This window comes from Nicotiana sylvestris, chromosome 11 (genome assembly GCF_000393655.2).
Source record: "Nicotiana sylvestris chromosome 11, ASM39365v2, whole genome shotgun sequence".
NCBI lineage: Eukaryota > Viridiplantae > Streptophyta > Magnoliopsida > Solanales > Solanaceae > Nicotiana > Nicotiana sylvestris.
Window position 1 is genome coordinate 16,014,609 of NC_091067.1, and position 12,305 is coordinate 16,026,913.

Consider the following 12,305-nt stretch of genomic DNA (forward strand, 5'->3'; position numbering starts at 1 on the left):
TACTCCATACTCCGAAGGAGGATGAAACACTCTACTTGTATTTAGCCGTGTCCGAGGTGGCGGTAAGTGGCATGTTGGTTCAAGAAGAACAAGGTAGGCAATTTCCTGTCTATTATGTGAGTCAGACCCTAGGAGATGCTGAGACCAGGTACCCACATTTGGAAAAGTTAGCCCTTGCATTGATAAGCGCATCTAGAAAGTTAAAACCATATTTTCAATGTCATTCTATACTACATACCCACTTCAAAATATCTTGCATAAGCCCGAATTATTAGGCCGGTTGGCCAAATGGGCCATCGAACTTGGGGGTATGATATCGTGTATCATTCCCGAACGGCTATCAAGTCTCAAATTTTAGCAGTCTTCGTGGCCAATTTTTCGCATGCCCTCGTACCCGAAGTAGAAAAGAAACTCTTGCTAAAAACGGGTACGTCATCAAGGGTATGGACCCTCTTCACAGATGTTGCCTCGAATGTGAAAGGATCCGGGTACGTTATCAAAGGCCGAGTATGAGGCCATGATTGCAGGTCTAGAATTAGCCAAGGGCCTTAGAGCAGAGGTCATCGAGATAAAGTGTGACTCCATTTTGGTAGTAAATCAAGTAAATGGGAGCTTCGAGGTTCAAGATGATTGAATGCAGAGGTGTGAGCACGTGATTTTTGCCCTACGAGAACTACTCCCAGAAAATTCAAAATAAAAATAATTTTGTGTTGTTTGCAATTGTTGTGAATTTTGTATTGTTTGCATTCGTTTGTGCCTGTTTATTTGTTAAATTAAGAATAAAATACCAAAAAATATGTCATTTGCATTTAGGATTTGATTTTACATTTGTTTAGTTAATCAGAAAATTGTTGTTTTGGCAAAAATGAAAAAATCACAAAAAGATAATGTACTTTGCATTAGCATTTAAGGTCTAGTTGTGTGATCTTATTTTTATTGGTACTTAATCATGTTTGATAATTATTATTAAGAGCTAACTAGTATTTTAATAAGTTACTTTGATTTATAATTTAACTTAGAATTTTAGTTTTAACAATTAGAAAATAAAAAGGAAAAGAAAATTAAAGAAAAAGAAGGAACAAGATAAAAGGGTAAGAAACCGGACTGGGCCAGTTTTAAAAGGGAAAATGTTCAGGCCCAAAGTCACACCCCATGTCCAGGCGCAAAGTCACACCAAGAGGCCATACCAAACGACGCCGTTTTATCACCAATCAATCTCGACCGTTCAATCATCCAATCCAACGGTCCAGATCACCCCTCCCATAACCCGTGTTGACCCATTCCCCATACCTGTTCCAGTACCCGGACTGCCCCAGTACTACTCCAAATGACACCGTTCCTCCTTAGTGAAGAGATCAAGGTCGTTGATCGTAAATGATCCAACGGCCAAGATCAAATCCCCACCTCCACTATATATTCCTAAACCATACCCCGCCCCTAAGCCATACCCCCCCCCCTTTGCCTTCGTCTCTAACCTAGAGACATGCCCCTACACCGCCACCTTCAACCACCACCTTCCGCCCACCGGAAATTGCCTCACGGTGGTTCCGGTGGTCCAAACAGCCCCAAAATTACACCATAGCCTCCCACGACGTCCTCTTTCCAAATCCTGTATCGGTTTCCCTCGAATCAGTACCCAACGTCTCGAATATTCAATCGAAGAATCATCCTAAAACCTCACCTCCTCCGATGACTACCAAATTAACACCCCTAAGCCATCTGACCACCCTCGTTGCAAATCCAGTATTCGTTTGCTTCGAATCATCCTCAAACTTCTCGAATCTTCATTTGAAGATTCGAGCAAAACCTGGACCTACCCCAAGCCGCCCTGAACTCACACCCTGGCACCCCCTAACCTCCCTTATGCCCAAAACACACTTGGTTTGGTTCGAATCTGACCAGAACCGTTCGAACCCCAAATCGAACCCCCAAGAACCCTATAAAACCAAAGGCTGAAATCTGTCCAAATTAAAGGAAGTTGGGTGTCTAGTGGACCTTAGTCGAAGTGTTCTCAGTTGAGAACACTCGATTAAGGTCCGTTCGACCTCAATTAAAGGTCCGAGTCAGAGTCCAAGTCAGGGTCGTCCAGTTTCTGAGTTCCTGAGGTATTTTCCTTTTTCCTGTTTGTTTCCATTTTTGTGTTTGTTTGTTCAGTTTACTTTGTTTAAGTGTAGCTTTATTGATTTTTCAGTTTTTTGTCGATTGATTCTGTCCTTCTTCATCAGACCTTTTAATTGGTCCAATTTCATTATTGTTTCTGTTTGTTGTCGATTGTTATATGTTATAATTTGTATAAGCGTCGTCGATTAGTCTGTTATGTTTGAATGGTAGATTAGCATGATAATAGTTTAAGTTTTGGTTCATCCCCGTAGGTTTCCTTTCCTATTTCTTCTCTGTTCTAATGTTGTGTTGAAGTAAGCCTATTGGTATCAGTTGTCTCCAAGTATTCCAATTTCCCTTTCTCATTGTTATCCACCATGTTTTTTTTCTTCGTATGAGTTCAGTTTGTTTTCGTTCAGTGTTCATCTATTTTGTCTAGGTTAGAATTGTGTTAGCTTAATCCCTGTATCAACGCGATGTTTGAATCAGTTTCGGTTTTTGCTTCAATGATTCTGTTGGGGTCTGTGTGGTGTTAATATGGTTTTGATTCAAGTTCAGTCTGTTGGTTCCAGTTAGAATTCAGCCTTAGTCATTTAGTTGTTAGAAATTTGGTAGGCTGGATTGATTATAGCTGTTGTAGTTTGTTGAATTCAGATTAGTTAGTGGGTAGATTTGAATATGTTAGAGTTGAAAGGTTCAATGCAGAATGAAAGGGATTGGGTAGGACAAAAGTTTCAGGACTTTAGAGGGTAATTTGGGAATTGAAAACAGGAAGAAATGGGTAGTTTGAGTGTTCTGTCCACTAAGTATTAAAGTACCATTAAACTAATGAATTGTTTAGTATTAGTGGGGAACAAAACATAAAAGCATGGGGGATTAATTGAATAGTGTAAGATGCCCATACCTTTGGGCATAGGACACTTGATAATGGGCTGTAAGGGAATATCATGGGAAGAAAATCTGATAGGGTAGAGGGGGCAGGGTCAGTGTTTGGTGATAAATAGAGTCACTTAAGACAGATTCGGGGGGATTCCTTCTAAGAAAAAGATCTGGAGAGGAGGTTTTTACACAGGATAAGAGGATAATTTCTGAAAATCTGGGGAGAAACCTTAGATTGGAAAAAATCTGGAGAGAGTTTCCCTTCTTGAACCATTTTCTGAGAACTGGAACTCATAGAAAGATTTGAGGATCAGTTGTCTTGAGAGCTTTTAAAACTAAATTCTTCTACACTTTAGAACCTTAAGAGCTTGAGAGAGTGCTTTAGACAATCAGCTCACACTGTTACATTAATTGCAAGAGCAGAAATAGTTCAAATCTCTCTGTTCTTGTTCTGTACTTGGGTGTTCAGGACACTTGAAGGAATTTGGTGATTTATTTGAGGGTTGTTGGGTATTATCTGATTGTTAAAAGGTGTTCTATTACTGTCTAGTCTAATTCCTAGTAGATTCAGTGTTTTGGGTTAAGCTTACTTTCTTCCTGGGCTTTGTGACTATGGTTTGGTCTTGAGCTTGGCCTTGTTTGTTGCTGCTGTTGTTGTATTGCTGTGGCTGATCTCTTCTTCTTCTATTGTAACTGATTTCTAGGTACACAACTGTAACTCTGGCATTTGTAAGCTGAAAACATGGAGTTCGAATATACGTGAAGAGTTGAAATTTTGTTTTGGTTTCTATATGACTGATGTATTTAAATTATTCAGTCACTGCTGTTAGTATATAGATCCCTGTTGGTATGTAGTAAGTGGACTGAAATGGAGTTGTATGAGAATTTTTTTTAAGTTCGTACTGAAACATGTTAGCATATGGTAACTGATCCCTGTAGTTAAAAATGAGCTTGATGGACTGTTAAATTAATTGGGACTGTGACTGTTAGATTGCTGGATCATTGGATTATGTTCGACTAAGTCTGAATGTCAGTTTTTATGCCAATGGCTAATTCTGGAAAGTACCACATCAATTGAAAGGAAAAGGAAAGTGTAGAATGCAAATAGTATTAGAATTCTGTTAAAGCGTCGATTGTAGGCATTAGCTATAGTTAGTTTAGTGTGTGTGTTCAGTTTAAATATTTAAAGCTAGAAATAACTGGAATTAGCATTCTATTTTGGAACCTGTGATATTGTGTTTGCATTAAGGGCCGTTGTTCAAATTAGTAATAGTAGTCATGTAAATATCGAACTAGATGTTAGGATGGCAGTGGCATAAGACGTTGGCTGGTCCGTTAGTTAAAAACAGAGTTGGGGTGTCAATTGCATGTTTTGGAAATATAAATCATTTTGCGAGTTGTTTACCTACTTTCAGTGCATTATTAACTCGTTTTAATTACAATAGGTAATGAATTAGTGAATTGGTATTAAACTAATGGCTTAGAAACTTCATTCAGGACCGTTTAAGTTAATATGAGCAATCGGGGCCATACCGTGGCCCAATTGTACGGATCATTCGAATTTGGTAACAAGCCCATTCCCCCTTAGGCCTCTAACATGTTTGCTAGCCCGATGCTTTGATCAAAGGCCCCAAAATTGGGAATTTTTAAACACGCGGGTTTATTTTAATATAGTAGTTCATAAATTAACTAAGTTTTTTTTATTATTATTAGAGACAATGATATTAAATAGAAAATCATAGTCGCTTTTAGGTTTGCCTTTTAAATAATAAATGAGACGAGCCTCGATAAATAGAACACATAAGTCGCGGGGCCCTCATCAAATGTATATTTGAAATACTTAGATTTCGGGGCGAGCCGTTTAGTGAATTTCATGGTCTTCCCCAAAATAATCATGCGTTAGTCTCTTTAGGCGCGCATTTTAATAACGTTACCTCCTTAAACCCGGGTGCACATTTATGTGACCCAAATCCAAATCTCAACGAAGTCGAAATATGTCGACAATCACGGGTGCATTGATTGTGACGTGATTCGAGATGCGTTTCCATGACATTGCAATTCTTTTTTAATAATGAATGAGACGAGCCTTGACAAACGAAATACATAAGTTGTGGGGCCCTCTATAAGTATTTGTAAAAGTCCTTAGACTTCGGGATGGGTCGATTAGCAAAAGTTCACGGCCTTCCCCAAAATGACGATGCGCTAGTCGCTTTAGGCGCGCCTTTAATAATTTACTTTCTTAAACTCGGGTGTACATTTATGTTACCCAAATCCAAATCTCAACGGAGTCGAAATGTGTCGATAACCACGGGTACATTGATGTGACGTGGTTCGAGATACGTTTTCACAACGTTGCAATTCTCTGTTAAAATAATAATGATAATAATAAAAGCGGTTAAAAGTTAAAATTTGCACATAGGTTCATAATTGTATAAAAATCAGATAATTAAGCCGAATATGACAGTTGAGCGACCGTGCTAGAACCACGGAACTCGGGAATGCCTAACACCTTCTCCCGGGTTAACAAAATTCCTTACCCGGATTTCTGGTGCGCAGACTGTTAAACAGAGTTAATCTTTTCCTCGATTCGGGATTAAACCGGTGACTTGGGACACTACAAATCTCCCAAGTGGCGACTCTGAATCTTTAAATAAAATGTCGTTTCGATTGTCCTTTAATTGGAAAAACTCCCTTTACGTCCCTTCACGGGGGTGTAGGTAAAAAGGAGGTGTGACAAGAGGTACTTAGACAAGCTTCAAGTGACATTGCACTGCTTCCAGGAATGAACACCGAACCATGTACCTCGAGAACAGAATAGCGAGGCTGATGCACTTGCAAACTTGGGGTCATCGGTTGAAGAAGATGATATCGTCCCGGGGCTGTCGTCTAACTATCGAGGTCGGTGGTCGAGGAAGGCCGTGCAAAAATTAATTCAACAAGCTTAACGTGGGATTGTAGGAATAAGTACATTGACCACTTGAAACACGGAAAGCTCCCCACGGACCCAAAAGAGTCGAGAGCACTTCGGGCCAAAGCAGCTCGATTCTCACTCGATGAAAATGGAACATTGTATAGAAGAACCTTCAATGGACAACTGGCAGTATGCTTGGGACCCGGGGACACCGATTATGTATTACAAGAAATCCACGAGGGCATTTGTGGGAACCATTCTGGTGCCGATTCTTTGGTTCGCAAGGTGATCAGAGCAGGGTATTATTGGGATAGCATGGAAAAGGATTTGCACCGATGATCCATCAACCCAATGAACAACTCCATTCGGTCCTATCCCTGTGGCCATTCATGAAATGTGGGATGGACATCGTCGGCCCCCTACCAATTACGCCAGGTAAAGCTAAATTTATTTTGTTTATGACTGACTACTTCTTAAAATGGGTAGAAGCGCAGGCCTTTGAGAAGATAAGGGAAAAAGAATTCATCGACTTCATATGGGACCACATCATATGTCGGTTCGGGATACCTGCCGAAATAACATGTGACAATGGGGAACAATTCATCGGCAACAAAGTAACAAAATTCCTCGAGGACTATAAAATAAAAAGGATTCTATCAGCGCCTTACCACCCAAGTGCAAATGGTCAGGCCGAGTCCACAAACAAAACAATCATTCGAAACTTAAAGAAAAGGTTAGATGATGCAAAAGGGAAATGGAGAGAAGTATTGCCTGAGGTGCTATGGGCATATCGAACGACGTCAAAGTCGAGCGCAGGGGAGACCCCATTTTATTTTGTATAAGGGTCCGAAGCATTGATCCCGGTCAAAGTCGGGGAACCCAGCATCAGGTTTCAGCATGCCACCGAGGACTCAAATCACGAAGTTATCAACACTTCTCTCGAACTACTAAATGAAAAACATGAGGTCGCATTAATTCTAATGACCACGCAAAAACAAAGAATCGAAAGGTAATACAACAGAAGGATGGACCTTCGATATTTCAAAGTCGAGGACTTAGTCCTAAGGAAAGTCACCATCAACATTCGAGACCCAAACGAAGGGAAACTAGGCCCCAATTGGGAAGGACTGTACCGTGTCCTCGGAGTCGTAGGGAAAGGATCCTACAGACTTAGCACAAAGGAAGGCTAGCAACTACAAACAATTGGAATGTATCGTTGCTCAAACGCTATTACTGCTGAGGTATGACTTCCTCCCCTTTTTTTCTTTCGTATTTAAATCTAACTCCTTGCAGATGTTTGATTGGAAATATCAAGGCACCTTTCGGCTCGAAGACCTTAGGTTTTAAAGCATGTGTTGCACTCTTTTTCCCTTAGGTCGGGTTTTATCCCAAATGGGTTTTACCGACAAGGTTTTTAACGAGGCAACACCAATATGCTACCTAAGGAATATTCAACAAATATTCAAGGCTTCTTTTCAATCAAACTTGAACACTGGAGGGCATCACCCTCGGAGGACGCATCCTGGAAGAAAGCAATTCATGTCAAGAAGGGCCTCGATAGGGGAATGTTATAATGGGCCAAACGGTCGAATGAACCGTGTCCATATAGAATAGCCGAGCCCCCCAGCGGCAAAATATGTACGAACGTATCAATTATTTGAAGAGGCACTCTTATTATATCAAAACACTTTGTGCCTCAAAGAAGTCTACTATTTTCACATTTAACGGTTCAAGGGCCAACCCCAAATGCACCCGAATACTTGGGAACTGTTATCGACAATCGACATATCGAGTATTGAACACTCGAACTTATAAGACCTCAAAGAGGTACACTCGAACTTATAAGACCTCAAAGAGGCACACTCGAACTTACAAGACCACAAAGAGGCACACTCGAGCTCACAAGACCTCGAAGAGGCATCACCCTTGATATTAAGGCCAAGGCCATCACACTCGGGGACTAAAGGCTACGGCCATATAAAAGACTACGGTCATATGAAAAGGCTATGGACGAAATAGTGTGGTTCGGAGATGTCCGACTTCCGCCATAAAACTAAAGGCCTTCAAGTGCTTCAGAAAAATCAGTTAAATCAGGCTACCCTCGGCAAAAGCAAATTATAAGGGGCTTTGATAAAATCAGCCCCAAATAATACGAAGGCTTCGATAACATCAGCCTTCAAAAAAACCTCAAGAGGTATTCGATAAACGTTGCACATCAAATTACAAACGAGGTTCCAATCAATTGAACCTTCAAAAAAATCGAACGAATATGAATAAAAAAAATACATGCTAAGACATACCAAAATTTTCACTACGTCTTTAGCCAGAAAGAGGGAAAAATTTATAGCCATTTTAGAGGCCGAATTGGTCCTACCTAAAGAGCCTAAGGGCCAATCCAAAAGAGCCTAAGGGCTAACCTAAAAGAGCCTTTGGTCCAACTCTAAAGAGCCTAAGGGCCGATATTTAAAAGCATAAGGACTAATTAAGGAGCTTAAAGGCCAAAGCACACTATGCTCGAGACCTTACCTAGCTCGAACTCAAAAGTCCTTCACCCCGAGCTGACGTCGAATTAACTTAAGACTCGGCTCAAAGTTCGAACCTTAAGGAGTAACCTAAGGGTATTATATTCTAAGTCCAATACATCAGACTGATTGTCAACAAAACCAAATCTCATTTCGAAAGTAAAGGCAAGGCGAAATTTAACACAAAAACAAAGATGAAGCAAAAGTCTTTTATATTCAAGAGATGGTCCAAAACACATTTACAAAACTCCCCCATAGAGCCCTTACATAAAAATAAAAAGGACCTAGTCTACCGTCGGGGTCACTCGCTCAGGGACAGCATCTACCGAAACTAAATCTTCGGTGATCTGACCTTCAGCAGCCTGATCTTCGGGGCCTCTTTTCCCTCGTGGACTTCATCTTCATCCTCCCCACTCTCGGAGCCGCTAACATAATCCTCATCAGTAGAGAGTAGTGTAGATGCCTCTTCTTCCAAAGCCTTCATCTTCTCAATTTCTGTAGAAAGGTCAAAGTCTTTGGCATGTACTTCCTCGATAGTATGCCTTTGAGATTTCAGTCGGGCATGGTTGATGGCGCAGGATAACTTGAGCTCAACTACAGCAGATATCTCCCTAGCCCGAGCATTAGCAGCTTCGGCATCAGTTCAGTGAGAAGACATGAACACATCAGCATCGGTTCGGTGAAGCTCCTTAAATTTACGGCCTTCCTCCTTTACACTCCAAAGCTGACTCTCGGCCGAGACCAGCTGTTCCCGAAGACCGTCTTTTTTAGAAGCCAAGCGATCCATATTTTGCTTCCACTCGAGGGTTACAACCTCTTTGGTCTTAAGCTCATCCTGGAACTGCTCCACTAGGTCAGCCTTTTCCTAAAACTGAAAAGGTGGAACATTAGACACCAAAACAAATAAGTACAAATTATGCCCACAAAGGCTATATTACCTTTTCAACGAGCTCGGTCCGCTCTTGGGAAGCCTTCATAGAACTGGCTCGAAGATCATTGAGTTCCCCCTCTCTTTTGGCATAGAGAACCCTGAGTTCGTCCATCTCTGACATAAGCTTCCTGAGCTCATCTTATCATAGGGCAAGCTTAGCCCGAGACTTGGAAAAATCCTGATCGAAGAGCATAACAGACTTAACACAAAGGAAGGGGGTCAGAAAAGCAAGAATCAAACTCTGAATGAAGTTGATAAGTCAAAGTTTACCTGCTTTCGAAGCTTCTCAGCCTCTTCGAGAATGAATGAGGCGTCAAGATCGGGGCCCTCTTCGATCCCGGCAAGATATTCTCCAAATATGTCATTCTCCCCGTGAGATTCTCCCACATCAGAAGTCTTCAAATCTTGGGCATCCCGTATTTGCCCCTCAGAAAATGACGGGCCTGGCGGAGAGTCATCTACATCAATCACCCCGAGTGGCTCTAGCGGGGCCTTCTCCCGCCTTCAAGGAACCTCAGGACTAGGTTCTCGAAATTCATCGACCAAGTGCCCTTCAGGACGAGGCGCTTCCTCGCCACTAGTCGATTTAAGAACCTTGCTCGAGCTCCCCTCGGGAACTATCTCGGCTTGAGGTTAAACCGCTTCGGTGGCCTCCGACTCAGCAGCCTTTGAAGGATCGGTGCCTCCTTCTCTCCGAGTTATTAACGGGTGAGCATCTTCGTCCTCGTCCTCATCTCCCTCTTCGTCCTCAGCACGAAGACGTGCAGCAGCTTCCGGAGTCAAGGCCACCGTATCGGCCCTAGGTTTTCAAAGCCTGGCTTTTTTTGGCTTCGGGGACTCCGCCGGCGACCCTTTCCTTCTTTTCTTGTCCTTGGCAGGTTTTTGGGTCTCTCTCTCACCAGCTAAGGGCGACCTCATCGAAACAACATTTTTGAGGCATGTACAAGCGCAAAGTTAAGTGTATGGTTGAGGAGTATTTCACTAAGGGATTTGAGTACACAAATAATAAGGACTCACCGTGGTTTTTGGCCTCCCATCGGCCTTTGGCCAAATCGCGCCAGACGCGCTCGGCATATGTGAAAGTGGAAGCTAGTTGTCGAAACCAGCCTGGGAGGTCCACAACCGCACTTGGGTACCATTCAACGGCTGCATCATCAAAGGGGAGTTAGTTCAAATAAAAGGGAAAGGTCTAAGTAATGAAACATGCTCGATAGGTCTGTACTTACGCTTCATATTCCATTTATCGGGTAACGACATCTTTTCGGTAGGAATTAGATCGGAGGTCCTGACTCGAACAAAGCGGCTCATCCACCCTCGATCTTTATCCTTATCGATGCTAGCGAAGAAAGACTTCGGAGATCGATATTGCAATTTTATCAGACCACCTCGATAGAGACGAGGGCTAAATAACCTGATTAGATGGTCGAGGGTAAAAGACATCCCCTCGACTTTGGTTGAAAAGTACCTAATTAGGTGAATAATCCACCAGAAGGAGGGATAAATTTGGCCGATTGTCACTTGGTATTGCCGACAGAAATCGAGGATCACTGGGTTTGGAAAGGGCAAAGAAGGATCTACAGGACCTAAGGTAAATGGGTATGTGTATACACTTTGGAACCCCGCGTTGTGAGTGGTAATATCCTCATCGGGTGAAAGGATCTCCACGTGCACTTCATCCCCCTAACGACAGTCTGCCTTCACTTGTTTAAGTTTGATTATTAAGCTAATATACCGATACATGGGATCACATCGTCCTGGAATCAAAGTAGGCTTGTCGACCTTGAAATCAGAACACATATCACAAAGCCCAGGGGTGCACTCCTCAATACTGGGGGGTACCACCATTTTATTCTTCGACGGGCGTGAAGACGAAGAGGCATTCTCTTTTTGTAGAACTGACTTAGAAGTTTTGGCTATTTTTGTTGTGAAAATTCAGAAGGAGCTGGTTAAGAAATAGGCATAAGGAAGGAATAAGTGCAGAGAGGATTTGATGGTATTGTAAAAGCAAAAGTTTGAAGAGTGAAGATTGAAGTATTTATAAAGGATGTCTAAGTGTGTTGGAGAAGTTAAACGAACGACCAATAACCGTCTTTCATTAAAGGCTTTTCAAAAACTGTGTAGGCGTAACTTTTGCACGACTTTTCAGTCGCACGGGCCGCCGACCTCACTAGACTGACATCATGATTGGGACATCGAAGGAGCGAGAATCAGATCGTTTCTTATCTTTTCATTCTAAGAAACGCGGGGACTATCCGTATACGGTCAAAATCAAGGAGAACAAATTCAAAGTCTTAATGTGCTATAAATGCGAGTCTGGGCAACTCGAAATGGGAGTCGGGTCCTACTATGAAGCACACACCTCGAGGGAGCAAATCGAAGGCCTGGCACGACCTACATTGAGAGTAGTACAATTTCTATGACACTTAAGAAAGAGCGAAAATTTCTCAAGGAACACGTGGATCAAGGGATGAATTAAAGGATAAGATTTGTACGAATCGGTACATGTCCGTACTAGGTTGTTGTATACCTGTACCAATAGAATTCTTTACCACAACTAGGAATGTACTATATTGGTATTTTCTTCTCCTATATAATGGGGACCCCAATCATTTTTAAAAAACACATCTCATTCACTACAATAGAACATCCTACTCTGCTTTTCTTGTGCTCCACTATTGTTCTTCAGCTCTATTGTTTTAACTTTATTGTTCTTACTTTATTTGCTCTTAACTCACCTCGAGACCCCCGAGATAATCGAGCTCGAGGCCCCGTTGCTCCAACACCGTTGGTTTGGTTCATCAAGTCTTCTTACTTAAACCTAATATTACTTGTATATTCAATAGTATTGGAATAAATCACATATCTTTAAAACCACAAATTACATTTAATTGCTACTCACATTTTTTGAGGTAAACTGTCTTCGATGTTAAACTCAGCTTAATAAGCAGCCCCTTGCGGAGTA